Raw genomic sequence first — 25,798 nt, 5'->3', positions numbered from 1 at the left:
AAAAATTAGCTGGGCTTGGTGGTGGGCGCCTGTAGTCCCAGCTACCCAGGAGGCTTAGGCAGGAGAATCACTGGAAGCCGGGAGGTGGAGGTTGCAGTGAGCGGAGATCGTGCCATTGCACTCCAGCCTGGGCGACAAGAGTGAAACTCGGCCTCAAAAAAAAAAAACAACAACAGAAAAAAAACGTAAGTTAACAGAAAAGTCTTCATTCCACATACATTCTTCCAAAACTATCAAGAAGTATTTTGAAAGTATGTTTTAGGAAATAGCTCATACAATTAGAATAACATAGCCACAAACATTAAAGTTAGAAAGGCTGTAATTTTTTTTTTTTTTTTTTTTTTTTGAGACGGAATCTTGCTCTGTCACCAAGCTGGAGTGCAATGGCACGATCTCAGCTCACTGCAACCTCCATCTCCCTGGTTCAAGCAATTCTCCTGCCTCAGCCTCTCTAGTAGCTGGGATTACAGGCACGTGCCGCCACGCCCAGCTAACTTTTGTATTTTTGGTAGAGAGGGGGTTTCACCATGTTGGCCAGGATAGTCTCGATCTCCTGACCTTGTGATCCGCCCACCTTGGCCTCCCAAAGTGCTGGGATTACAAGTGAGAGCCACCATGCCCAGCCAGAAAGGCTTTTAATAGGTTTTTAGAATAATAATTTACTTTGCCCCAAACAATACCAAGCTAATTATTTTAGGCAGAGAATCTACAGATCAAAAGAGACTTAAGATAATGGATCAATTCCATTGGACATATTATTAAGTATTATATCAATTATTAAATGTATCATTGTGATGTGTACATCTTACCTGGATATTAATTTAAAAAGCTTAAAAAGAATGAGATTTGAACACTGACTGGATGTGACTATATAAAAGCAAAACATAAAAATTTTTTAAAGGAATAATTACAATGCCACCTACCTTCTCAAGAAAACCCTGAAGTATGATATTGTTACTTGCAAGAAAAAGAAAATGGTTTCTGGCCGGGTGCGGTGGCTCACGCCTTTAATCCCAGCATTTTGGGAGGCCGAGGTGGGCGGATCACAAGGTCAGGAGATCAAGACCATCCTCACCAACATGGTGAAACTCTGTCTCTACTAAAAATACAAAAAGTAGCTGGGCGTGGTGGTGTGTGCATGTAGTCCCAGCTACTCAGGAGGCTGAGGCAGAAGAATCACTTGAACCCAGGAGGCGGAGGCTGCAGTGAGCCGAGATCGTGCCACTGCACTCCAGCCTGGGCGAAAGAGCAAGACTCTGTCTCCAAAAAAAAAAAAAAAAAAAGGTTTCAAATATACTGGTAAGGCTGGGGCCTGGTGGCTCACACCTGTAATCCCAGCACTTGGGGAGGCCAAGGCAGGCAGACCACCTGAGGTCGGGAGTTCGAGACCAGCCTGACCAACATGGAGAAACTCCATCTCTACTAAAACTACAAAAAATTAGCTGGGCGTGGTGGCACATGCCTGTAATCCCGGCTACTCGGGAGGCTAATACTTTGAAATATATATATGTGTGTGTATACATATATATACATATATATGTATATATATGTATGTATGTATATATGAATGACTACTACTTCATATTACTTCAGCCCAGGCGCAGTCTTAAAACCTTCTACAACTTTTTTATACTCCTCAAATTTTCTATTGGGGCTGAGCACAGTGGCTTACACCTATAATCCCAGCCCTTTGGGAGGTTGAGGTGGGCTGATCACTTGAGGTCAGGAGTTTGAGACCTCAAAGTGTTGGCACGCACCTGTAATCCCAGGTACTCAGAAGGCTGACGCAGGAGAATCACTTGAACCTGGGAGGTGGAGGTTGCAGTGAGGCCAGATCGTGCCACTGCACTCCAGCCTGGGTGACAGAGCAGAGACTCTGTCTCAAAAAATAATAATAATAATAATAATAATTCTATTGGTTCTAAGCAAAAAGGAGAAAGTAGAGAAATATAAAAGGGTGCTTATCCCCTGATCTTTTAGTGTCTTTCCCCCATGGAATTTTTAGTTTTTTTTTAAAAAAATAATATTTTAAAATACAGACTAGGTCTTGCTATGTTGCCCAGGCTGATCCTGAACTCCTGGCCTCAAGCAATGCTTTTGCTTCATCCTCCCAAAGTACTAGGATTACAGGCATGAGCCACTATGCCCAGCTGAAATTTCTTAGAGCACTTTTTATTTCAAAAACAGGAGAAAAGATGAGTTAGTTATGTTTTTAGCAGAAATGGGTAAGGTACCAAACATAGCCACAATAGCAATAGGATGTCAATGCCAGAGAAAGAAAATAAAGAGGGGCAAGATGTTAGACCAGGCTGACAGTTGTTCAGCTAGCTCCTTTACCCTTTTCCCTGGTCCCCTTGAATGGGTCCTCTGTTCCCTGCCCTGCCCAGAACAGAAAAGCCACCACCAGTCACTTGGAACTGGCAGAGACCAGACTTCCATTGCCAAGAATGTTTCACAATAATAAAAGCTTAGTTAACATCTGAAGACTTAATTAGAATATTACAACAGACAAGTCTGAAGTTACCTAAATGAAATAAATGAGCTACTTTCGGGGTAGGATAGTGGGGGAACCACTCTCCTTAAATGGATGTCCTTAAGGGAGAAAATATCTAGCTCTTAATTTTAGTCTCTTAGCAGACAGACATCCCAGGGAGGTTTTACTACTGTCTGGCATGCCACTGTCTTGTAAGTCTAATAAATGAGGATGTGAGCTCATGCCCTAGGCAGTGAGACTAACGGCTGATGAAAGGGAATGATGAAGCAAATTAACAAAGAAGACTGCATGCTAGACTGCTAGACAAGTAGACACATTCTTCTTCTTTTTTTTTTTTTTTTTTTTTTTTTTGAGGAGGGGTGTACGAGGGCTCCTTCTGTCGGCCAGGCTGGAGTACAGTGGTACAATCTTGGCTCACTACAACCTCTGTCTCCCGGGCTCAAGCAATTCTCCTGCCTCAGCCTCCCAAGTAGCTGGGATTACAGGTGTGTGCCACCATGCCTGGCTAATTTTTGTATTTTTAGTAGACACGGGTTTTCACCATGTTGGCCAGGCTAGTCTCAACTCCTGACCTCAAGTGACCCGCCTGCCTCGGCCTCCCAAAGTGCTGGGATTACAAGTGTGAGACACCATACCTGGCCAAGTAGACACATTCTTACCACAGTCTCTACAGTCACGAGTTCGTTAGTGGGGGCGGTGGGAGGGTGGGGATGGTTAATGGGTACAGAAAAATAGAATAAATAATATCTAGTATTTGATAGCACAACAGGGTGACTCTAGTTAATAATAATTTAACCATACATTTTGAAATAACTAAGAGTATAACTGGATTGTTTTCAACACAAAGAATAAATGCTTGAGGTGACAGATACCCCATTTTCCCAATGTTTAATAGGATACTCTATTATACATTGTATTCCTGTATTAAAATATCCTATATACCCCATAATATACACACGATGTACCCACAAAAAATGTTTTAAAAGTTTCTAAGAAATTGATCAAAATCAATCACTCCTTTTTAACTATATGCATAAAAGGCTGTTATAAAGTTCTATTTAAGATTATCTCACTTTGGGAGCTGAAGGCAAATATCTGGCATATTCAAGTGCTATTCAAGAAAACAAAAATAATAAGGCTTTTATTAGCAGCAGTCAGCATTTGTTTTTAGTGTTGTTACACATTCTTTTTTTTTTTTTTCAGACAGATTCTCATTCTGTCACCCAGGCTGGAGGGCAGAGGTGCCATCTTGGCTCACTGCAACCTCCGCCTCACAGGTTCAAGAAATTCTCCTGCCTCAGCCTCCCAAGTAGCTGGGATTACAGGTGCCCGCCACCATGCTTGGCTAATTTTTGTATTTTTAGTAGAGATGGGGTTTTGCCATGTTGGTCAGGCTGGTCTCGAACTCCTGACCTCAGGTGATCTGCCCACCTCGGCCTCCCAAAGTGCTGGGATTATAGGCATGAGCCAACACACACGGCCAAGTGTTGTTACATTTTCTTATCCTAAGAAAACTATAAAGAGGTACCCTTTTTTTTTTGAAACAAAACCTCGCTTTTGATGTCCAACACTTAAGAGAGTGAATGAATCAATAGAAGAGAAAGACTTAATTTAACACCCTAGCCTAGGAGAGATGAGCAAGTGAGGAGCAGGTTCCTATTTCTGACAAGAAGAACAGGGATTAAAAACAATGTGAGAAATAAACAAAAAAACAAGCCAACAAACACTGTCAAGACCACTGAACCCTAGTTGCAAGCCAGGCTGCTACACTAAGCATCCTGATTATTCCATAGATGCCCCGAGATTCAACCCAGCCCTTCTGGCCTCTGCCAAAGAGGCACAGAAACAGCCAAGTCAAGTTCCAAGAATAGTCGTGGCATACCATCCCCCTCCAACTACAGTCATCCTCAGGGAGATTGTTTCTGGGAGCATCTTGCCCTAGGACTAACAGCAGAATTCAGAAGGGCAGTCAGTTGTTACTACTGTTTCCTTCCTTATCCAACAAAACTTCAAGAAACAGTAGATTAAGGAACCTGGGATTTAACCACAATTAATTCATTTAATTTGATAACAATTAATTCATTTAATTGGGGGTGGTAAAACAGTTACCTCTTTTGTAAATCTAGTATTTCAGGGACTATCTGGGAAACCACAGGTGCTAAAATCAACTTTTAAAATATTTAAGAATAAAAAGTGGACAGTCCTTTTCTGCAAAGTTAGACTATGTATTAAGAGGTTATGAAACCAGTATAAAAGTAGCTTTTTGGTTGGAGAATAAGAACTTCTCATACCTCAGTCATCAGTAACCAAGGGAAAAATTGCTATTAAAATTTCTTTTCCGTAATGAATTATGGTCCATTTGGGCATCATAGACTTCTAATAGAATACCCACAATACGGGATCCAAGACTCTGGTCTCCCTACTCATTGTATGTATAAAACATTCTGCTATGTATTTAAGGTGCTATGTAAATATGCCTATACTAATATTTCTGCAGGGATATAATTACATAAAATGGAATACACAAATTTTGGAAATAAAAGGTTCAAGTTCCAACATGCCAAAATTCTACTGAAAGTAACAACTATATTAAAGCTTGTAGTGACCAGGTACAGTAGCTCATGCTTGTAATCCCAGCACTTTGGGAGGCTGAGGCGGATAGATCACTTGACGTAAAGAGTTCCAGACCAGCCTGGTCAACATGGTGGAACCCTGTCTGCACTAAAAATACAACAATTAGCTGGGTGTGGTGGCATGCACCTGCAGTCCCAGCTACTTGAGAGGCTAAGGTAAGAGGATTGCTTGCTTGAACCCAGAAGGCAGAGGTTGCAGTGAGCCGAGATCCCGCCACTGCATTCCAGACTGGGTGACAGAGCAAGACTCTACCTCAAAAAAAAAAAAAAAAAAAAAAAAAAATTATTTGTGTAAGAAATCTTTAGAGTATGCAGATTCGTGCTCCAGAAACCCAAGGCATTTTTAGTAAGCTTATAGTTTCCTCGTCCACTGTTTCAACTAAATGACCTTATAACTAAAATTAGGAACAGAGAGAATAAAAACTTATGGCAAAAGTATCAAGATCTGGACTTTAAAAAGTAAGAACATCGGGCGGGCATGGTGGCTCATGCCTGTAATTCCAGCACTTTGGGAGGCCAAGGCAGGTGGATCACTTGAGGCCAGGAGTTCAAGACAAGTCTGGCCAACATGGTGAAACCCCGCCTCTACTAAAAATACAAAAATTAGCTGAGTGTGGTGGGCTGGGGGGGTGCCTGTAATCCCAGCTACTCAGGAGGCTGAAGTAGGAGAATTGCTTGAACCCGGGATGTGGAGGTTGCAGTGAGTTGAGGAGCCATGATCACACCACTGCACTCCAGCCTGGGCAACAGAGCAAGACCCTGTCTCAAGAAAAGGAAGAACATCTAAAATAAAGCCTTCTTATAGGAACAAATAATGTTAATACCCACTGACCAAGTCATTAAATCTGAGGAATACCCAGATTACATAACTTTTGACGTCAGAGTATAAAAGAAAAGGAGCATTGATAAAACAGTGGAAATTAGGAAACACAACTACATTAACAACAGTTACATCCTAAGCAGGAATACAATTTAATGAGTCACCAGTTTAAAATGTGCAAAACTCAGACCTAGAAGGGTAAGGCTTATATAATGTTGTCCAATTATTTAAAGTGCTCAGATAATTCCTCCACATGAGGATTAACTCTGCAATTCTAAGCTTCCTACCCAACGTCCCAATCCCATAATAGGCAATCACATTATACTAATTATGACTGTCATGATTTATACTCATTGGAATACTGATTATTTCACAAGTCAAGTGTCTAAGCAATTTTGACCTTGAAAAGGCAAAAAAATAAAATGTAAAAGCCGAGATATTCAATATATAACATTATATAATATAAATATTAGGAAACAAGAGCAACAGCTATCTTAAAGGGTTTTTTTTTGTAATAGAAAGTACCTAGGAAGAACAGGCCCAGAGTTAGGGGGTACTAAGGTAAAAATAAGACATGGTCCCTGGCCCTCAAGAACCTCATGTACTAATACGGGAAAAACAAAAAAGTAAATCAGCTATTATAATACAGAGATATGGCCTGAATGTTTTTGGTATCATAGAGCAAGAGTGTCTACTAGGATACACAAAACGCAGAGAAGTCCTCTTGAAAGAGGACTCTTGGCCTGAGTCTTAAAGGAAACTCAAGAGTTAGCCACTGAATAAAAGCAAGTTAGCATGTAAAATAGTACAACTGTGATATATATTAATACTATATTCTTTCATTCAAGAAATATGTCTTGGCTGGGCATAGTGGCTCATGCTTGTAATCCCAGGACTTTGGAAGGGCGAGGCAGGGGGATGGCTTGAGGTCAGGGGTTCAAGACCAGCCTGCACAACATGGCGAAACCCTGTCTCTACTAAAAATACAAAAAAAAAAAAAAAAAAATTAGCCAGGTGTTGGTGGCACACGCCTGTCATCCAAGCTACCTGGGAGGCTGAGGTGGGAGGATCACTTGAGCCTAGGGAGGTTGAGGCTGCAGTGAGCCATGCACTCCAGCCTGGGTACTGCACTCCAGCCTGGGTGACAGAGTGAGACCCTGTCTTAAAAAAAAAAAAAGGGGGGGGGGAAATACTTCTGGACCACCTACTGTATGCCAAGGACAGGCTATATTTACAGGCCTACCTGTACTTTAGTATGACTACAGCCTCAGGAGCATGTATGAGATTGGAAATGCACCAAATTATGAAAGCTTTGGATGCTCTGTTAAGGAGTTTGGACCTCACTCTGAAGATGGTAAGAAATCAATAAAAGCTGGTAAGCAAGGAAGCAATAAGATCAGAGTTGTGTATACCCTGACTCAGGCTTTCTTATATGTTCCCTCTGAGGAGCTGCCACGAAGGTTCTGGAGGAGAGGAAGGAGCTGATATGCCCCATGTTTCACAGATACTGCATGAGACTCTGCTGCTAAGGCCTACCACCTCTCTACCCCCATGTTCTATCATCAGACTTCACTAGTGGAATAAAAAGGTCCAGTACCAGTAGCAGGTAGGAAACAGAAAAGTAACAGAGAAGAAAGAGAGTTCCTGTGGCCAAGGTGCATAAGGGTCACCTCCAGGGAACTATTCATATTTTAAACAGAACATTATACCAACAAAATAATAGAGGATATTAAAACATCTGATAACAAAGTAAATTTTATGTTGTGTTTATTTTATCACAATTTAAAATAATTTTTAAAAGAAAAAACCATCTGAAATTTAGGTGAAACATTTTTCTATTCTGTCATTTAAAATGATAAAGATCAGTTCAGAGTATACTTAATAATAATTCCCCCATTCTTCCTTCACATTTAAAGAATTCTTCCAAGTCCGCCCCCTACCACAAAGCTAAATGTGCAAAAATGCAAAAAGCGTGATAATTATTTCATTGGGGGAAAGAAGAGAATCATATCCCAAATGGACAATATCCAATAACCAACTATCCTTTAGACTTGCAATGGTGCAAACTGCCACCAAAAAGAACGCACATGGATTTGGACACATTCTAACAGTACAGCTGTCTGTCCAGGCATGCTGCTGAAAGAACAGTACATTCCTTCTTGTTCCATCTTCCACCCACCTTAAGCCCCATTATGAAACGGAGTTTAAACAAAACTATCATATTTAAGCCTCTAATATATGTGTGTTTTCAATAAGATCAGCTAGGTAAAAATAGTGGCAGTAAACCCCTCCAACATTGCCCTAAGATTAGAGTCTGAAGATTTCTGAAGAGGAAAATAATTTTGGTAATGTATATTTGTCAAAAGTTTCAACTTGAGATTGCAATCTAGGTGCAAAGATAGGGAAATAAGTTACTAACTTTCAGAAAACTGATATGTATGGTAGAGGAGTGAGTATTGAGAATCAGAGTAATGGGATCTGAGTCCTAAATAACTAGCCTATCAGCAGCTTTGTGACCTTGGGAAAACTGCCCAACCTCGCTGAGCTTCAGTTTTCTCATTTATGAAACATGCTTAATGATGCTTACACTATCTATATCATGGTGCTGCTGTGAAAAGCAAAGAGCTAAATGTAACCCTAACTCAGCACACTCTAATGCACCCTGTCAATAATCTCAATTTCATGCAACTCTTTTTGAATACCGTGTTTTATATTTCCAGCTCATTCTTTCTAATACACGAATTCATATAATCTTGTGACCCCACCAGATCTCCCATCTACTGATCGCTATCTTTGAACTATCTTTTTTTAATTTTTATTTTATTTTTATTTTTGAGACAGAGTCTCACTCTATTGCCCCGGCTGGAATGCAATGGCATGATCTCGGCTCACTGCAACTTCTGCCTCCCAGGTTCAAGCAATTATCCTGCCTCAACCTCCTGAGTAGCTGGGACTATAGGCACGTGTCACCAGGCCCGGCTATTTTTTTTTTTTTTTTTTTTTTGTATTTTTAGTAAAGACAGGGTTTCACCATGTTGGCCAGGATGGTCTTGATCTCCTGACCTCGTGACCCGCCTGCCTCAGCCTCCCAAAGTGCTGGGAATTACAGGTGTGAGCCACCACACCCCGCCTATCTTCAAACTATCTTTTTACTGTTTCTTACCCTGTGAAGTCCTCTCTTCTCTCCTTACCAGCTTAAGTTCCATGGTCCATCATTATAATCACTTGCTCCTCTCTCACTTCGACATACTCACTTTGCAGAACCACAAGCTGGGTCAATTCAACTACTCTCCTACTCCTAAAGTGAAGGTGGCTGGAGAAAAAAAAGCACAAAACCAAGCTGACTGGCCTCACTTTTAACTCAGAACCTTTAGCCTCAAATGAGCCCTTAACACTGTCTGGTGATCGTACTGTATTTCTCTAGTCCATTCACTTTCCCACTTTCTAGACAATTATATGCTCTCCTCTCTTTTCAAACTCCTAATAGCTTCCTTTCTTACTAAGCCAATGACCTGGCTTAGAAAATTAAAGTAATCAGAGAAGATCTTCCAGCGTATTTGACTTTCTGTTTCTGAGTTGTTTCACTTAAGATAATGGCTTCCAGTTCCATCCACGCTGCCACAAAAAGACATGATTTCATTCATTTTTATAGCTGAATAGTATTCCATTGTATACAGATATCACATTTTCTTTATCCTTTGATAGACATTCATAAACCTTTTAATCTTAATTGCTAGCTTTATGGTTGTGTTTATTATTATTTTGATTTGAATTAACATTTTGTATATTTAAATTTATTTAGGAGAGTTAAGTATGGAGTGTTAGTGGAACCTTTTTTGGTTAACAGCTTATAGAATCTTATTAATTTTAACAAGAAGGACCAGTTTGGCTTTGTAGGATATCTGATTTATGGAATATTTTAGGATATTAGGAATATTTTAGGATATCAGCATTTTTTTTGAGGTACAGAAAACTGGAAGTGGATTGTCATAGTATTGCTGGTAAGAATCACTGGGGCTCTTGATTTAACAAATAGCTAAGTTTTTTGTTTTTGTTTTTGAGACAGTGTCTCACTCTGTCACCCAGGCCAGAGTGCAGTGGCAAGATCACGGCTCACTGCAGCCTCGATCTCCTGGGCTCAAATGATCTCCTACTCAGCCTCCCAAATAGAGAACTGCATGTTCTCACAAGTGGAAGCTAAATAATGTGTACACATGGACACAGAGTGTAGAATAGGACACTGGAGACTCAGTGGGTGGGGCGGGAGGTGAGGGATGAGAAATTACTTAATGCGTACAACTTACATTATTCAGGTGATGGTTCCACTAAAAGCCCAGACTTCACCACAACATAACAAAACTGTACTTGTACCACTTAAATTTATAACAACAACAACAACAACAACATTAGAAAGTTTAGATAAATATGTATCCCTAGAAAGTACAGGTTGATTTTCACTTAAAGGAAGACAATCACAAGGCTGTTAACCTTCTCAACAAAAAGAGTGCATCTTTCTATGTATGCAGAAAGCACTCAATTCAGGTCAATTAATCACAAAGCAACAATCTAACAAAAAAAGATAATTCTTGCTTTTGCTCATGTACAACTGAAATGATTTAAAAAAATTATAATACAAACGTAAGTTAAAATGTTGTAGAGCACTAAACCAGAAGCCAGAAGACCAAAGTTCTGGTCTTTTCTCTGCCATAACTAGATATGGGAATTTTACTGTGTTTCCATTTCTTCGTCTGTAAAATTAAGGAGCAGGGGAAAAGATCACTCTAAAATTATTTCAGAGTTTTCTGAGCTTCTTCCTGATGAGCAAGGAGACTTGTGGTCTGGTTCTTGGACTTTCCTAGCAGCATGGCCCCTAAATGCCAGTCTCCACGCCCACCTCAAAAGAAGAAACCAAGACCACCTCCTGTTCTGAGACTGGAAGAGACATCATCAGCCTCTCTACACTTGCCGAAGAGAGAAAAAGAACAGCAGGAAGCAACTGAACATATTGATGAAGTACAAAATGAAATAGACAGGCTTAATGAACTAAGGGAGGAGATTCTGAAAGCAGAACAGAAAATAAACTCTGTCAGCCACTTTTTCAGAAGAGGTGAGAATTGATCGCCAAAGTTCCAAGTTTTGGGGTTACAACGTTTGTCAACCATCCTCAAGTGTCTGCACTGCTTAGGGAGGAGGACAAAGAGGCACTGCATTATCTGACCAAAGTTGAAGTGACAGAATTTGAAGATACTAAGTCAGGTTACAGAATAGACTTTTATTTTGATGAAAATCCTTCCTTTAAAAATAAAGTTATCTTCAACGAATTTCATCTGAATGAGAGTGGTATTCCATCTTAAAGTCCACTGAAATCAAATGGAAAGCTGGAAAAGATGCGATGAAACATTCAAGTCAAACACAGAATAAAGCCATCAGGAAGAGGCAGCATGAGGCACCAGAGAGCTTCTTTATCTGGTTTACTGACCATTCTGATGCAGGTGCTCATATGTTAGGAAAGTTAATCAAAGATGACATTTGTCCCATCCCATTACAGTACTACTTGGTTACCGACTGATATGGATGATGAAGAAGGAGAAGATGAGGAGGAGAAGGAGGAGGAGGAGGAAGAGGAAGGATTAGAAGATATTGATGAAGAAGGGGATGAGGAAGAAGATGAAGATGATGATAAAGGGAAGGAAGGACAGTAGGATGAAGGAGAAGATGACTGATAGAACACTGATGGATTCAACCTTCCTTTTTAAAATTTTCTCCAGTCCCTGGAAGTAAGTTGCAGTCTTTTTTTTCCCCCTCTTGTGGCTCACTTGCCCTGTTCTCTTTTCTATACACCATGATTCTCAACTTATTTGGGAGGTAAATACCTTGAGCAGAATATTATGGTAAAAGAGTCTCTACCCCCTTTCTGTTCCAAATTCATTTTTATCCCTTCCTGTCTGAACAAAAACTGTATGGAATCACCACCACCTAGCTCTGTCGGAAAAAAAGAAAAACCTGCTCCCTTCACTCTGCTGGAAGCTGGAGGGTGCTAGGCCCCTGTGTAGTAGTACACAGAATTCTAGCTTCTTTTCTCCTTTCTCTGTATACTGGACTCAGACAGTACACTGTGTCTCTACGTGAATATGGACAGTTAGCATTTACCAATATGCATCTGTCTACTTTCTCTTGTTTAAAAAGGGGGAAAGAAAACTTTAAAAAATGGGGTTAGAGAAGGTCAGCAAAGGGTGGATTTGAGATGTTTGGGTGGGTTAAGCGGGCATTTTGACAACATGGCTTCTCTTTTGGCATGTTAAATTGAGATGTCTGACAGACATCCTTGCAGTTTAAGGTAATACTTTTAAAATAAATTCTCTCCTAATGATGACTTGAGCCCTGCCACTCAATGGGAGAATCAGCAAAACCTGTAGTATCTTATTTGGAATTGACATTCTCTATTGTAATTTTCACCCTGTTTTTTTTAAAAAAAAATTTTTTTTGTTTCACTGGAAAGGAAAGATGATGCTCAGTTTTAAAAGTTAAAAGTGTACAAGTTGCTTTGTGTAAGTCGCTTTGTTATAATAAAACTAAATGTGTCCACAAAGGACAAAACTTATTTCAGCTCAAACATCTTATGATTCCATGACCCAAAGTGTGGTATGCCATATTACATTTTCTTATTTTAAACAGAAATTAAAAGTATGTAAGTTTGAGTTAAAAGTAGCATTATATTGTTTTTGACTAAAAAGAGGTAGCTGTACATAAAGATTATAGCAATAATAAAAACCCATGAAGATATATAATGAGAATTTATTAATAAGAATATACAATGCTTTCCCTGGATAAAGTTACTTCTGTAATACTATTTTTTTAATTTAAAAAATTACCTTCTAAACCATTAACTTGAAATACTTAATAGCTACTTTTATACGTCCTATTTTAGGAAGCCTAGACAAGCAAACCAAATTAATAGAAATTGAGAGTAGAGAAAATTAGCAATGGGCCGGGCGCAGTGGCTCACCCTGTAATCCCAGCACTCTGGGAGGCCCGGGCAGGGAGATCACTTAAGGCCAGGAGTTCAAGACCAGCCTGGACAACATGACGAAACCCTGTCCCTACTAAAAATACAAAAATTTGCTGGGTATGGTGGGGCGTGTCTATAATCCCAGCTACTCAGGAGGCTGAGGCAGGAGAATCGCTTGAACCTGGGAGGCAGAGGTTACAGTGAGCCGAGATGGCACCACTGCACTCCAGCCTGGGTGACAGAGGGAGACGCTGTCTTAAAAAAAAAATCGGCAATGCCCTCTTCTGGGCTACAACTACTTAATGAGTAATGTATACTAGCCTTGGAATTTATTTCACAATTCTTTTTGAGCATGTGTGTTTGGGTTTATCAGCCATTTCAACTTCTTTTTTGTTGTTGTTGTTTTTTTGAGAGGGAGTTTCGCTCTTGTTGCCCAGGCTAGAGTGCAATGGCGTGATCTTGGCTCACTGAAATCTCCACCTCCTGAGTTCAAGCGATTCTCCTTCCTCAGCCTCCCAAGTAGCTGGGATTACAGGCGCCCACCACCATGCCCAGCTAATTTTTTTGTATTTTTAGTAGAGACGGGGTTTCACCATGTCGGCCAGGCTGGTCTCAAACTCCTGACTTCAGACACTGTGCCCGGCCTCAACTTCTTTCTTAAACCTGACTGGATCCAGCAAATATTTATTTAAAGTTTTGTCAATATGCCGGGCTTTCCATTTAACTTTCATTTCCCATTTCTCTTCTGCTTCCAATACTATTTATTTATTTACAGACTCTTGTTCTGTCACTCAGGCTGGAATGCAATGGTGCAACCTAGGCTCATTGCAACCTCCACCTCCCAGGTTCAAGCAATTCTTAGGCCTCAGCCTCCCAAGTAGCTGGGACCACAGGTGCATGCCACCATGCTTGGCTAATTTTTGTATTTTTAGTAGACACGGGGTTATGCCATGTTGGCCAGGCTGGTCTCGAACTCCTGACTGCAAGTGATCCGCCTGCCCCCACAAAGTGCTGGGATTACTGTTGTGAGCCACCACGCCCGGCCCCATTACCATTTATAGTGTACTTTTCAGTGTCCACCTTGGTTTTCCATTTTCTACATCTTTACCATGTCTGGTCTCTTTGTCTCTCTTATATGTGATTTCATTTTTGACTCAAGGGCCTTCATTCGCCCAGTTAGTTATTAGGAGTTCTGAGACCCTCAGATTTCAGATTTCCCACATTCCACTCCTTTCTGCAATACCAGATGTAGCAGGTTTGCCAGTAAATTCAAACATATTATTCTGTCAGTTTAAATTTTCCAAGTTGACATTTTTATATTCCATTTATTTTCATCACTAGCAACTTGGTTGCTTAAAGTCTAAGGATTTTGCCTTTTAAATACTTTCTAGCACTTTGATATACATTGGAGAAACCAAAGAAGTTTCAAATTCAAAATGTCATCTAGTCAAAATGGAGAGGAAAAAATAGTACCCAATATTTAATTTGTCAAAACTGTGCAACATAGCCTTTTTTGGAAGGCCTAAGAAAAAAAAATTATTGTATGCTATAATATAACTATAAAAGGTATTGGAGTTTCTTTGGGGAATTTTACCATATTCCTTGAAATAAGGGATCTGTACAAATTTGAATCCCTCCAGAGTTTAACTATAATTCCTAAAGTCATCATTTACAAATATAAATGTTCATTATGAATTCATTTTTACTTCTTACCTCCATTCCTCAAGGGGTAAAAGTCAAATCTAGGGAAGAAATAATACTAACTAAATTTGATAAAGCTCACTGTATCTAGTACAGTGTTGTATAATCTATGGCTATTTCAGACTCATAACTAATCTCTCTGCTTTCACCCTTGTCCCCAAGAGTTTATTCTCCACAAATCAGCTAGACTGAACCCTATAAACTCTCCAAAAGATTCCCATCCCACTCAGAATAAAATCCTACTTCCTTATTATGGTATACAAATCCTACATAACCAGTCATCAGCAATCCCCATCACTACTCCCACACAATTCTTTTACTTTCTTTTCCCTCTTATATATTATCCCCTACCATTCTCCTTCAGCCTTCCTCTCCAGCCAGTCTAGCCTCTTCTGCCATTCTGGAAGGATATACACCTCTACTGTAAATACAGTCTCCAGACTTTTGCCCTTGATGGTCCTCTTCCTGAAACGTTTTTATCTCAAAAGCCACAAGTTTGACTCTTTCAGTAATTCTCTGCTCAAACGTTACCCCATCAGAGGCTTTCCCCAGCCACCCAATCTAAAACAGCACATCTGCTGGGCGTGGTGACGCAGGCCTGTAATCCCAGCACTGTGGGAAGCCAAGGTAGGTAGATCACCTAAGGGCAGGAGTTGGAGATGAGCCTGGCCAATATGGCGAAACCCCATCTCTACTAACAATACAAAAAAAAAAAAAAATAGCGGGACGTGGTGGCACACGTCTGTCATCCCAGCTACTCAGGGGGCTGAGGCAGGAGAATTGTTTGAACGTGGAAGGTAGAGGTTGCAGTAAGCCGAGATCACCCCACCACACTCCAGCCTGGACAACAGAGCAAGACTCTTGTCTCAAAAAAATAGAATTAAAACAGCACCTCTACTATCACTCTCTCCCTTTACCCAGCACTATCTTCCTCCCTACCACTAATCACCACATTGTATAGTAAATAAATATTTAGTTAGCACCTGTCTCCACCCACTATAATGTAATTTCCAAGAAGGCTGTGATTTGTTCAGTGCTGTATTTCCAGTGCCAAGAAACTACCTGGTAGGTGCTCAGTAACTGTTGAGTAGATGAAAATCTAAAATGTTTGACTCTAGAATCCATGTTATCAACTTTAATTATTCATACACACCAAAGAAGTCCTTTAAATAATAAATGTTAAAAGTATATTTAAACTGAGACTATTGATTGCCTCTAGAGAAGAGGCTAAAGGGAGAGAAATATAGGGAGATTAAATGTATACCCCTTAAATCTTGAACTATATTAATGAGTTAATTTTTCAAAATTAAACAAAATGTAACATGTTAATTTAACAGGTTATAACAATGACTGAATTACATTAACTTTCCAGTTTAATTCTGCATTCTCAGGATGTGGAACACTAATGGCCAAAACATGACAATCTTCATGTTGTTCTCGGGTGTTTTTTGTTATTGTTGTTGTTGTTTTGAGACAGAGTTTCACTCTTGTTGCCCAGGCTGGAGTGCAATGGTGCGATCTGGGCTCACTGCAACCTTCGTCTCCCAGGTTCAAGTGATTCTCCTGTCTCAGCCTCCTGAGTAGCTGGTATTACAGGTATGCACCACCACAGCCGGCTATTTTGTATTTTTAGTAGAGACGGGGTTTCACCATGTTGGCCAGGCTTATCTCAAACTCCTGACTTCAGGTGATCCGCCCACCTTGGCTTCCCAAAGTGCTGGGATTACAGGCATGAGCCACCGCGCCCTGCCCTGTTCTAGGGTATTTTAATAAGACTCTCCAGGAATTTCTCAGAGCACAAGTTAAATGTTACTTTCTTAAATGTTCCCTACTCTTGTATCATATTACATCTTAATTAGCAATCGTCTTGTCACTAGGAAGTCGTTATGTACATTCATTTATTCATTCATAAAGGGTGACACAGCTACCAAACGGTAAGAGGAGTCTGAGGATAGAAAAAACAAAACCCCAAAGTGTTTTGGCCTACTCTCACCACTCAACACAATATTTCTAACACCAGATGTGTGGGTTTATTTCCTCCACACACCAAGCAAGCAGTGCACAAGCTGGGTGTCTTACAATTTAACTCACTTCTATCTACCTAGAGACAGAAGCGCAGAAGCTGGGTGTCTTACCATTTTTTTTTGTTTGTTTTTTTTGAGACGGAGTTTTGCTCTTGTTGCCCAGACTGGAGTGCAACGGCGTGATCTCGGCTCATGGCAACCTCCGCCTTCCAGGTTCAAGCAATTCTCCTGCCTCAGCCTCCTGAGTAGCTGGAATTACAGGCATGCACCACCATGACGGGCTAATTTTGTATTTTTAGTAGAGACGGGGTTTCTCCATGTTGAGGCTGGTCTCGAACTCCTGACCTCAGGTGATCTGCCCACCTCGGCCTCCCAAAGTGCTGGGATTACAGGCGTGAGCCACCGGGCCCAGCCTGGGTGTCTTACAATTTAACTCAATTCTAATTCTACCTACCTGGAGATAGTGTCAGATTCCACAAGTCCAGGGATCAGGCCCACATGACTGTCCCAGACTTCAGATGCCATTTCTGATTGATTGGCAATAAACTGGGATTTCCACAACCCCCTCCTTGGTTAGACTAATTTGCAAGAGTGGCTCACAGAACTCAGGGAAACACTTTACATACGTTTACTCATTTATTATAAAGGATATTACAAAAGATACAGATGAACAACCAAATAAAAAGATACACAGAGCAAGGTGTGGGAGAAGAGGGGCTGAGCAGAGTCCTTCAGGAACTTCCATGTGTTCAGCTATCCCAAAGCTGTCTGAACCCAGTACTTCTAGGTTTCGTGGAAGCTTCATTACATAGGCATAGTTGATTAAATCACTGAACATTGTTGATGACGTTGATGACGTTAACTTTCAGCCTCTCCCCCCTCCACAGAGACGTGGGGGGTGGGGGGTGGGGTGGGATGGAGGGGGGTGAGGGGGTGAGTGCTGAAAGCCCCAACCTTCTAATCATGCCTCTCCTCAGTCTTTCAGGTGACCAGTCCCCATCCTGAAGCTATCTAGGGGTCCCCAGCCTCCAGTCACCTCATTCGCATACAAAAGATGCTCTTATCACCAGTGAGAGTCCTAGAATTTTAGGAGGTTTTTTTTGGCCGGGGAAACGGAATAAAGACCAAATATACATTTCACAATATCACATAATGTTTCATTGTTATAAGAAATTCTGTCACCAAAGTTGCCATAACAAAACAATATTCCAGGATATGGTCCATTATATCCAGAATTTAAGGTCCTAGGCCTGGTAATGGAGTTGAGAGGAAAAAGCGTTTAATAGGAAAAAGTAGAGGCAGCGATCCAGCCACTTCCCACTTCCCCTTCTAACCACAGCTAGTCCCTATTTAGATAGGAAGCCACTCCCAGTTCTCTTGAAAACTGTGATCCTCTCAACTGCCAAGAAGGCCACAGGAAGAACGTCACTTTCAGAAAAGAAAACCCAGAATGATGACAGTAATGAAATCCTTCATGGACCAATACTAGACTAATGGTCTTCCCAGTACTTTATATTCTTACTACATCACAAAGGGTAAGGATTATAAACCCAAAGTTAGAAAGAATAAGCACTGATTTCTGCCAGCTATAAGGTAATAGATGATTGTACTTAATTTTCAAAATCAAATAAGGCTGTATACTTTTCCAACTCTTCTATATTAAATTATTAGATGTTGTATGATAGTATGAGAACCTTAATCTTTCTGTATGAAATCCCTTTTTTTTTTTTTTTTTTGAGACGGAGTTTCGCTCTTATTGCCCAGGCTGGAGTGCAAAGGCGCAATCTCGGCTCACTGCAACCTCTGTCTCCCGGGTTCAAGCGATTCTCTTGCCTCATCCTCCCAAGTAGCTGGGATTACAGGCATGTGCCACCACACCCAGCTAATTTTTTGTATTTTTAGTAGAGATAGGGTTTCACCGTGTTGTCCAGGCTGGTCTTGAACTCATTACCTCAGGTGATACCCACCCACTTCGGCCTCCCAAAGTGCTGGGATTACAGGCATGAGCCACCTTGTCCGGCCTCTGAAATTACTTCATATATACATATTCTGCTATCATTTAAATAATCAACACTCTGTAAAGGTTTTTAAAAATCACTAAAGAGTTTTCAAAAAAATTACTAAGAAACAGTCTGTGTCATGTTAAATGACAGATGGAACAATTACTCAATTGAAATGAGACAGAAAATCTGACAATCAATTGGAAACTGTCATATAAAAATTAAGGTTGGACCTAAGCAAAAGCATTACAAATGGTTTTTCTTTTGCTTTTATATTCTCTTTAAGAAAAATACATTTAATTGCAAACAAAGTATAAAGCAGAAGAGTAACTTACACTTGGTGACATTTTACCATTCCCCTACAGTCAAAATATAACAAAATATTTGAACCAATCATATTTCACTCCTTGGTTAGTCACATATACAGCAGGGACTCTATACTCAGTAGTTACAGATTTAGTTACGAAAAACAATCCACAGGAATACCTTGGCTCTCACTCTACCAAAGGTAGATACGGCTGGCATCTTGAGCATGCTAGTCAATCTATCCAAATGCACAACTACTAATATCCCACCACTCTCTAGCTGTTTCCTATTTCATTTCATTAGGGAGACAGAGACAAACCAAAAACTATGATAAGAGAATGTCAAATGCAACCCTTCCACCAACACTGTTATCTCCATAACATCCTATAAAATTATCACTCAAGCTCGAATTACAACAAACTCTCAATAAATCCTAGCCCACTTTTATTCTCACTGGACAAATAAATATCCTTGTTCTTGTCCCACACTGCCTGAATTTCCATTTTCCAAGTCATGTTGTCATAATGGCACACCAATTCACCCATTTGTTGTACCTGTAAGTACCAGAAAAATCAAGTAAATTAACTCAAGCAGGTTGAGTTAAATCTGACAATTGACTTAACCTTTAATTACTTATGTGCCAGACATAAAAGAATGAAACACATGGCATGCAGAAAAATTGTACAATCACATCACATAGAAAAAATTTTAAAACTAGGTTAAGTAAATTAATAAATTTTGGTTAATCAAAGTATGTTCTGAAACATTAAGTCTGATAACTTCTTCCTAATAAATATGAGTCTGAATTATTTTCTTAAAATTTTGCTATTTCAAGTACAGAATTTTTACATATTTTTCTTTAAAGCATTAAGTCACACTGTATTATGTCTATTTGAATTACTACTTAAATTACTAGAAAGAAATCAAGATAACATTAAACTCTTAAAATCTCTTTGGTAACAGAATGAATTATCTTCTGCATTGTTGTCTGTATCAAAGGTCGTATCATATTTCATACTTTTCTAAGGTAAACATTTAAACAGCATACATGGTATGATGGAGAAAATTATAACAAACTCACACCAAATATCAGCCTTTCTGAATTTCCAAAAAAGGGCACAACTTGCAAAAAAAAATGAGAACCATAATTTTCATGTATCAAGAAAAAATATATAATAATCTGTTTTTCTGAAGTGCCCAAAGAAGTCAATTTGTGGCAACACTACCAGAAAAAGTGGCCAATGAAATCACACAAAATTTCTAAACTTTAAAAATGTACTAGGCTCTTTCTAAAGGTGAATATTATTGTCAAATCAGTAACTCAAACCAGCCCTAAATGTCTGCTTTTTTTTTTTTTTTCAGGTAAGCAAGTGGGATTTAATTTTTTGTTTGTTTGTTTCTTTTTTGAGACAGAGTCTCATTCTGTCACTCAGGCTGGAGTGCAATGGCGCAATCTTGACTCACTTGCAACCTCTGCCTCCTGGGTTCAAGCAATTCTCCTGCTTCAGCCTCCCAAATAGCTGGGATAACAAGCGCCTGCGACCACGCCCACCTAATTTTTTGTATTTTTAGTAGAGATGGGGTTTCACCATGTTCACCAAGCTAGTCTTGAACTCCTGACCTCAAGTGATCCACCCTCCTTGGCCTCTCAAAGTGCTGGGATTACAGGTGTGAGCCACCGTGACTGGCCTAATTTTTTGTTGCTGTTGTATTTTGTTTTTTTTTTTTTTGAGACGGAGTCTCGCTCTGTCGCCCAGGCTGGAGTGCAATGGCGCGATCTCGGCTCACTGCAAGCTCCATCTCCCAGGTTCACGCCATTCTCCTGCCTCAGCCTTCTGAGTAGCTGGGACTACAGGCGCCCGCCACCACGTGGCCCAGCTAATTTTTTTGTATTTTTTTAGTAGAGATAGGATTTCACTTTGTTAGCCAGGATGGTCTCGATCCTGGCCAAATTTTTAAGTGATAGCAGCAACTGGATTTTCTTCCTAAGTACTGGAGTATCCCCTAGTGGACTGGTGAGGAACAGTTTTTTGACTTACTAATCAAACTCTGTCATAATAAATTCACTTTTTTATAATCTCACCTAAATATCTTTTTTCCCATGGTCAAAACAGAGTTAACATTAGTTTTTATAAATTTCATAATTTTGACTACAGTGAAGGTCCTACAAGGTAGAAACACATTTTTTTGACAAATACCATTTCCAGTGTTTCAAATACAATAACCTCTTTCAAGAATCTTGTTACATGAGCACGAATTTAGTAAGTGAAAAAGCAATCATCCTTAATAGTTTCCTAACGGGCAAAGGAAGTTTTTATGGAAATTAAACTACTTCACTGAACTAAATGTCAACAATCAAATCATGAACATTAAGTAGAGTGCTTCCTAAAGAGCCAGGGGTTATCAAAGATAAATTTGAGAAACTACTGATGGAGGCTTGAAAATGATTTTTTTACATATCATATAATTTCTGCTAACATGGAATAAGGATTTCTAAAAAACAATTTTTAAGGTATCAACACACTATTTACACACATATTAAAACTCTACACACAAAACACTTCATATTTCTGCAAATAATTAAAATCCACTGAAGAATACAAGGGCTCCAGCTAGCAGTATGACTGGAACCTTGTGAGAGACCCTGAGCTAGAACCACCCAGCTAAGCCACTCTCAGATTTCTGACACTCAGAATAAATGTTGTTTGTTTTAAGCTGCTAAATTTGGGAATAACTGGTTACTCAGGAACAAATATGTTGCGTTTAATATGCTTAAAGAAAAAAAGAGGGTAATGATAGTAAGAAAAAAATGGCACTATAAAACAAAGACCAACAAGTCAACAACAAAAAAGCAAAGAGATTCAAAAATGGGCAAAGGACTTAAAAATTTCTCGAAAACAGATACACAAATAGCCAATAAACACTTGTTAAAAGATGCCCAACATCACTAATAATTAGGGAAATGCGTTATCAAAACGACAATGAGAGGCCAGGCATGGTGGCTCACGCCTGTAATCCCTGCATTTTGGGAGGCTGAGGCAGGTGGATTACCTGAGGTCAGGAGTTCCAGACCAGCCTGGCCAACAAGGTGAAACCCCATCTCTACTAAAACTACAAAACTTACCCGGGCATGGCAGTGCATTCCTGTAGTCCCAGCTACTCAAGAAGCTGAGGCAAGAGAATCGCTGGGACCCAGGAGGCCAAGGTTGCAGTGAGCTGAGATCGCACCACTGCACTCCAGCCTGGGCAACACAGTAAAACTCTGTCTCAAAAAAAAAAAAAAAAAAAAAAAAAAAAAAAAAAAAAAAAAAACAGTGAGATACCACATCACAGCCATTAGGATGGCTATTATTAAAACACACACGAACACAGAAAATAACAAATGTTGGTGAGGGTATGGAGAAACTAGAACCCTTGTGCATTATTGGTGGGAATATAAAATGGTAAAGCCACTATGGAAGACAGTATGGTGGTTCCTCAGCAAAATTAAACATAGAATTACTGTATGATCCAACAATTCCACTTCTGTATATATATATTCAAAAGAACTGAAAGCAGGAACTCAGATATACTTGCATGCCCATGTTCACTGCAGCATTAGTCACAATAGCCAAAAAGTGGAAGCAATCAAAGTAGTCCATAAAGAGATGAGTGGATAAAGAAAATGGGCTACATACACACCATTAAATATCATTCAGCCCTTAAATAAAAAAAAAAAGAAATTCTCCTGCACGTTACAACACAGACGTACCTTGAAGACATTAAGTTAAATGAAATGAGCCAGTTACAAAAGGGCAAATACTATATGATTCCATTTATATGAGGAACCTAGAGTAGTCAAACTCATAAAGGCAGAAAGTAAAATGTGGTTGCCAAGGGCTAGAGGAAATTATAAAAAAACGGGGAATTATAGTTTAACAGATGCAGAGCTTCAGTCTGGAAGAAGAAAAGAGTTCTGGAGATGGATGGTGGTCATGTATGGTTATATGGTAGTGATGGATGGTTACACAACAGTATGGAAAGAGCGATGCCTCACGCTTGTAATCCTAGCACTTTGGCAGGCCGAGGTGGACGGATCACTTGAGGCCAGGGGTTCCTCCCCAAATCCAAGTTCCTAGATGCCAGCCAAGGGCCAACCTTGCAAGCAGACCTCGCTAAGCATATCAGTCTCAATCAGTCCTGCTATGTTAATTCTTTCTGCACAACTGAGATGTTCTCTTTGGAAATAACATGGTTTTTTGTCTTGTTTTTGGAGTTCTGTGTTTTTCTATTCAAAATGCACCCCCATTTCCTGTCACTTTAACTAAAATTACCTTATTGAAATTTGTATCTTTTTTGTAACTTATCAGCTACTTATGCCCAAGTTTTAAAACACTTACAAGCCACAAATATGGTGGATACACTATGGGATGATTAAATTATTTGTCGTACTTAAGTAGAATACCTATGAGAAAAATCCCTTTAAGATTTAAAGATGGTAATCCAAGGTGATTCCCTCTCCAAGGGGGACATCCAGTGCCCCTCTCAGGAAGTAGCAACTTGGAATAGAATAGTCCAGGAGTTCCAGGACCAGCCTGGCCAATATGGCGAAACCCCATCTATACTAGAAATACAAAAACTAGCCGGGTGTGGTGGCAGGTGCCTGTAATCCCAGCTACTCGGGAGGCTGAGGCAGGAGAATCGCTTGAACCCAGGAGGTAGAGGTTGCAGTGAGCCAAGATCGGCACCACTGCACTCCAGCCTGGGCAACAAGAGTGAAACTCAGTCTTAAAAAACAAACAAACAAAAACAAAAACAAAAAACCCCACTGACCTGTACATTTTCAAATGGTTAAAATGGTAAATTTTATGTCACATGTATTTTACCACAATTTTTTTATAAGACCAGATTTTAAAGAGAATCAAACAGAACCTGCAGAAATAAAAGACATAATAATTGAAATTAGTTCAATGGATGAATTAAATAGCAGATTAGATCAGCTAAAGATGACTGTGAATACACAAAATGTAGCATGGTGATACAAAAATTGAATATATCAAACAGAAGTTATGCAACATGAGGACAGAATAGAATGTCCAACATATCTAAATACCATTCAAGAGGGAAAGAAAAGAAAAATGAGAAAGAGGCAACATTTGAAGATATAATTGCTGAGACTTTTCCAAAAACTGCTGTAGTTTCTGGAAGCACAAAAAATTGCTAGTAGGATAATAAGAAATCTATACCTAGTCACTTTCCAGTGAAAATGCAAGACACTAAAGACAAAAAAAAAATTTAACCACCAGATAGAAATGACAGATTGTCTACAGAAAGGACAATTATACTGACAGTTTCTCAATAGCAACAATGGCACCCAAGGGATAATAAAAAATATATATTGAAAAAGCTAAAGAGTAAATCAAATACTCTTCAAGGCTGTACAACTAAACCTGCTATGACTTTGAGAGCCCTTTTACCCCCACCAAAAGACTATAAACTCAACTCACCAATACATTATAGTTAACTAATTCTTAACCAGGGAGGGTGTCTGATTTTCTTCCAGAATACACCTGCTTGGTTCAAAAAAAAAAAAAAAAAAAAAAACATTAAAAAAAAAAGGCTGGGTGAGGTGGCTCACGCCTGTAATCCCAACACTTTGGGAGGCCAAGGAGGGTGGATCACCTGAGGTCAGGAGTTTGAGACTACCTTGATCAATATGGTGAAACCCTGTCTCTACTAAAAATACAAAAATTAACCAGGCGTGGTGGCATGTGACTGTAGTCCCAGCTAATCGGGAGGCTAAGACAGGAGAATTGCTTAAACCCAGGAGGTAGAGGCTGCAGTGGGCCGAGATCACGCCATTGCATTCCAGCCTGGGTGACAAGAACGAAACTGTCTCAAAAAAAAAAAAAATTGTTTTCTGCTGGGCACAGTGGCTCACACCTATAATCCTAGCACTTTAGGAGGCTGAGGCGGGCGGATCACTTGAGTCCAGGAATTCAAGAGAAGCCTGGGAAACATGGTGAAACCATGCCTCTACTAAAAATATAAAAATTAGCTGGCGTGGTGGCACATGTCTATAGTCCCGGCTACTTGACAGGCTGAAGTGCGAGGGTCCCCTGAGCCTGAGGAGGTCAAAGCTGCAACGAGCTGTGCCACGCCACTGCACTCCAGCCTGGATGACAGAGTGAAACCCTGTGCCAAAAAAAAAAAAAAAAAAGTTTTCCAGTTGATTTTGATACACACTCCTAGTTTAAAAGAGAAGGAAAAGGAAGGAAAGGTAAAGAGGGAGAGAATATGATAAAATAAATGAGACAAAATGTTGACAATTAGGGAATCTAGGCAAAGAGCACATGAGAGTTGTTTGTGCTATTCTTGCAACTTTTCTGTAATCCTGAAACTATTTCAAGATTAAAAAGTTATTTTTAAAAAACCCACCCAGGCCAGGCACAGTGGCCATGCCTGTAATCCCAGCACTTTGGGAGGCCAAGGTAGGTGGATCACCTGAGGCCAAGAGTTCGAGACCAGCCTGGCCAACATGGTGAAACCCCCGTCTCTACTAAAAATCTAAAAGTAGCCAGGTGTGGTGTCAGGCACCTGTAATCCCAGCTACCCAGGAGGCTGAGGCAAGAGAACTGCTGGAACCAGGGGGGCAGAGGCTGCAGTGAGCCGAGATCACGCCACTGCACTCCAGCCTGGGCAACAGAGCAAGACTCCGTCTCCAAAAAAAAAAAAAACAAAGCCACATATACCAGAATCACACACAATTCTGTTTCAAGATGCCACTATCTTTTCAAACATGAAAACATGAATTCTAGGAATGCTAATAGGG

General features: G+C 39.9%; 1 protein-coding gene, 1 non-coding gene and 1 pseudogene across 6 annotated transcripts in view; 2 read left to right on the top strand and 1 right to left on the bottom strand.

Annotated features, from left to right (window-relative positions):
• ABL2 (ABL proto-oncogene 2, non-receptor tyrosine kinase) overlaps positions 1-25,798 on the bottom strand; it is a 130,135-nt gene that overhangs the window by 73,466 nt on the left and 30,871 nt on the right. The window lies entirely within an intron of this gene.
• LOC100615012 (protein SET-like) lies at positions 10,811-11,670 on the top strand (annotated as a pseudogene).
• Positions 23,468-23,574, top strand: LOC112207308 (small nucleolar RNA SNORA67). Its single transcript, XR_002941739.1, has one exon. It is a non-coding gene; the product is annotated as a small nucleolar RNA SNORA67 (small nucleolar RNA).

Source organism: Pan troglodytes, chromosome 1, assembly GCF_028858775.2.
Source record: "Pan troglodytes isolate AG18354 chromosome 1, NHGRI_mPanTro3-v2.0_pri, whole genome shotgun sequence".
NCBI classification, from domain to species: Eukaryota; Metazoa; Chordata; class Mammalia; order Primates; family Hominidae; genus Pan; species Pan troglodytes.
Note: the sequence above shows the minus strand (reverse complement) of the source record. Positions and strands in the feature narration are given on the sequence as shown.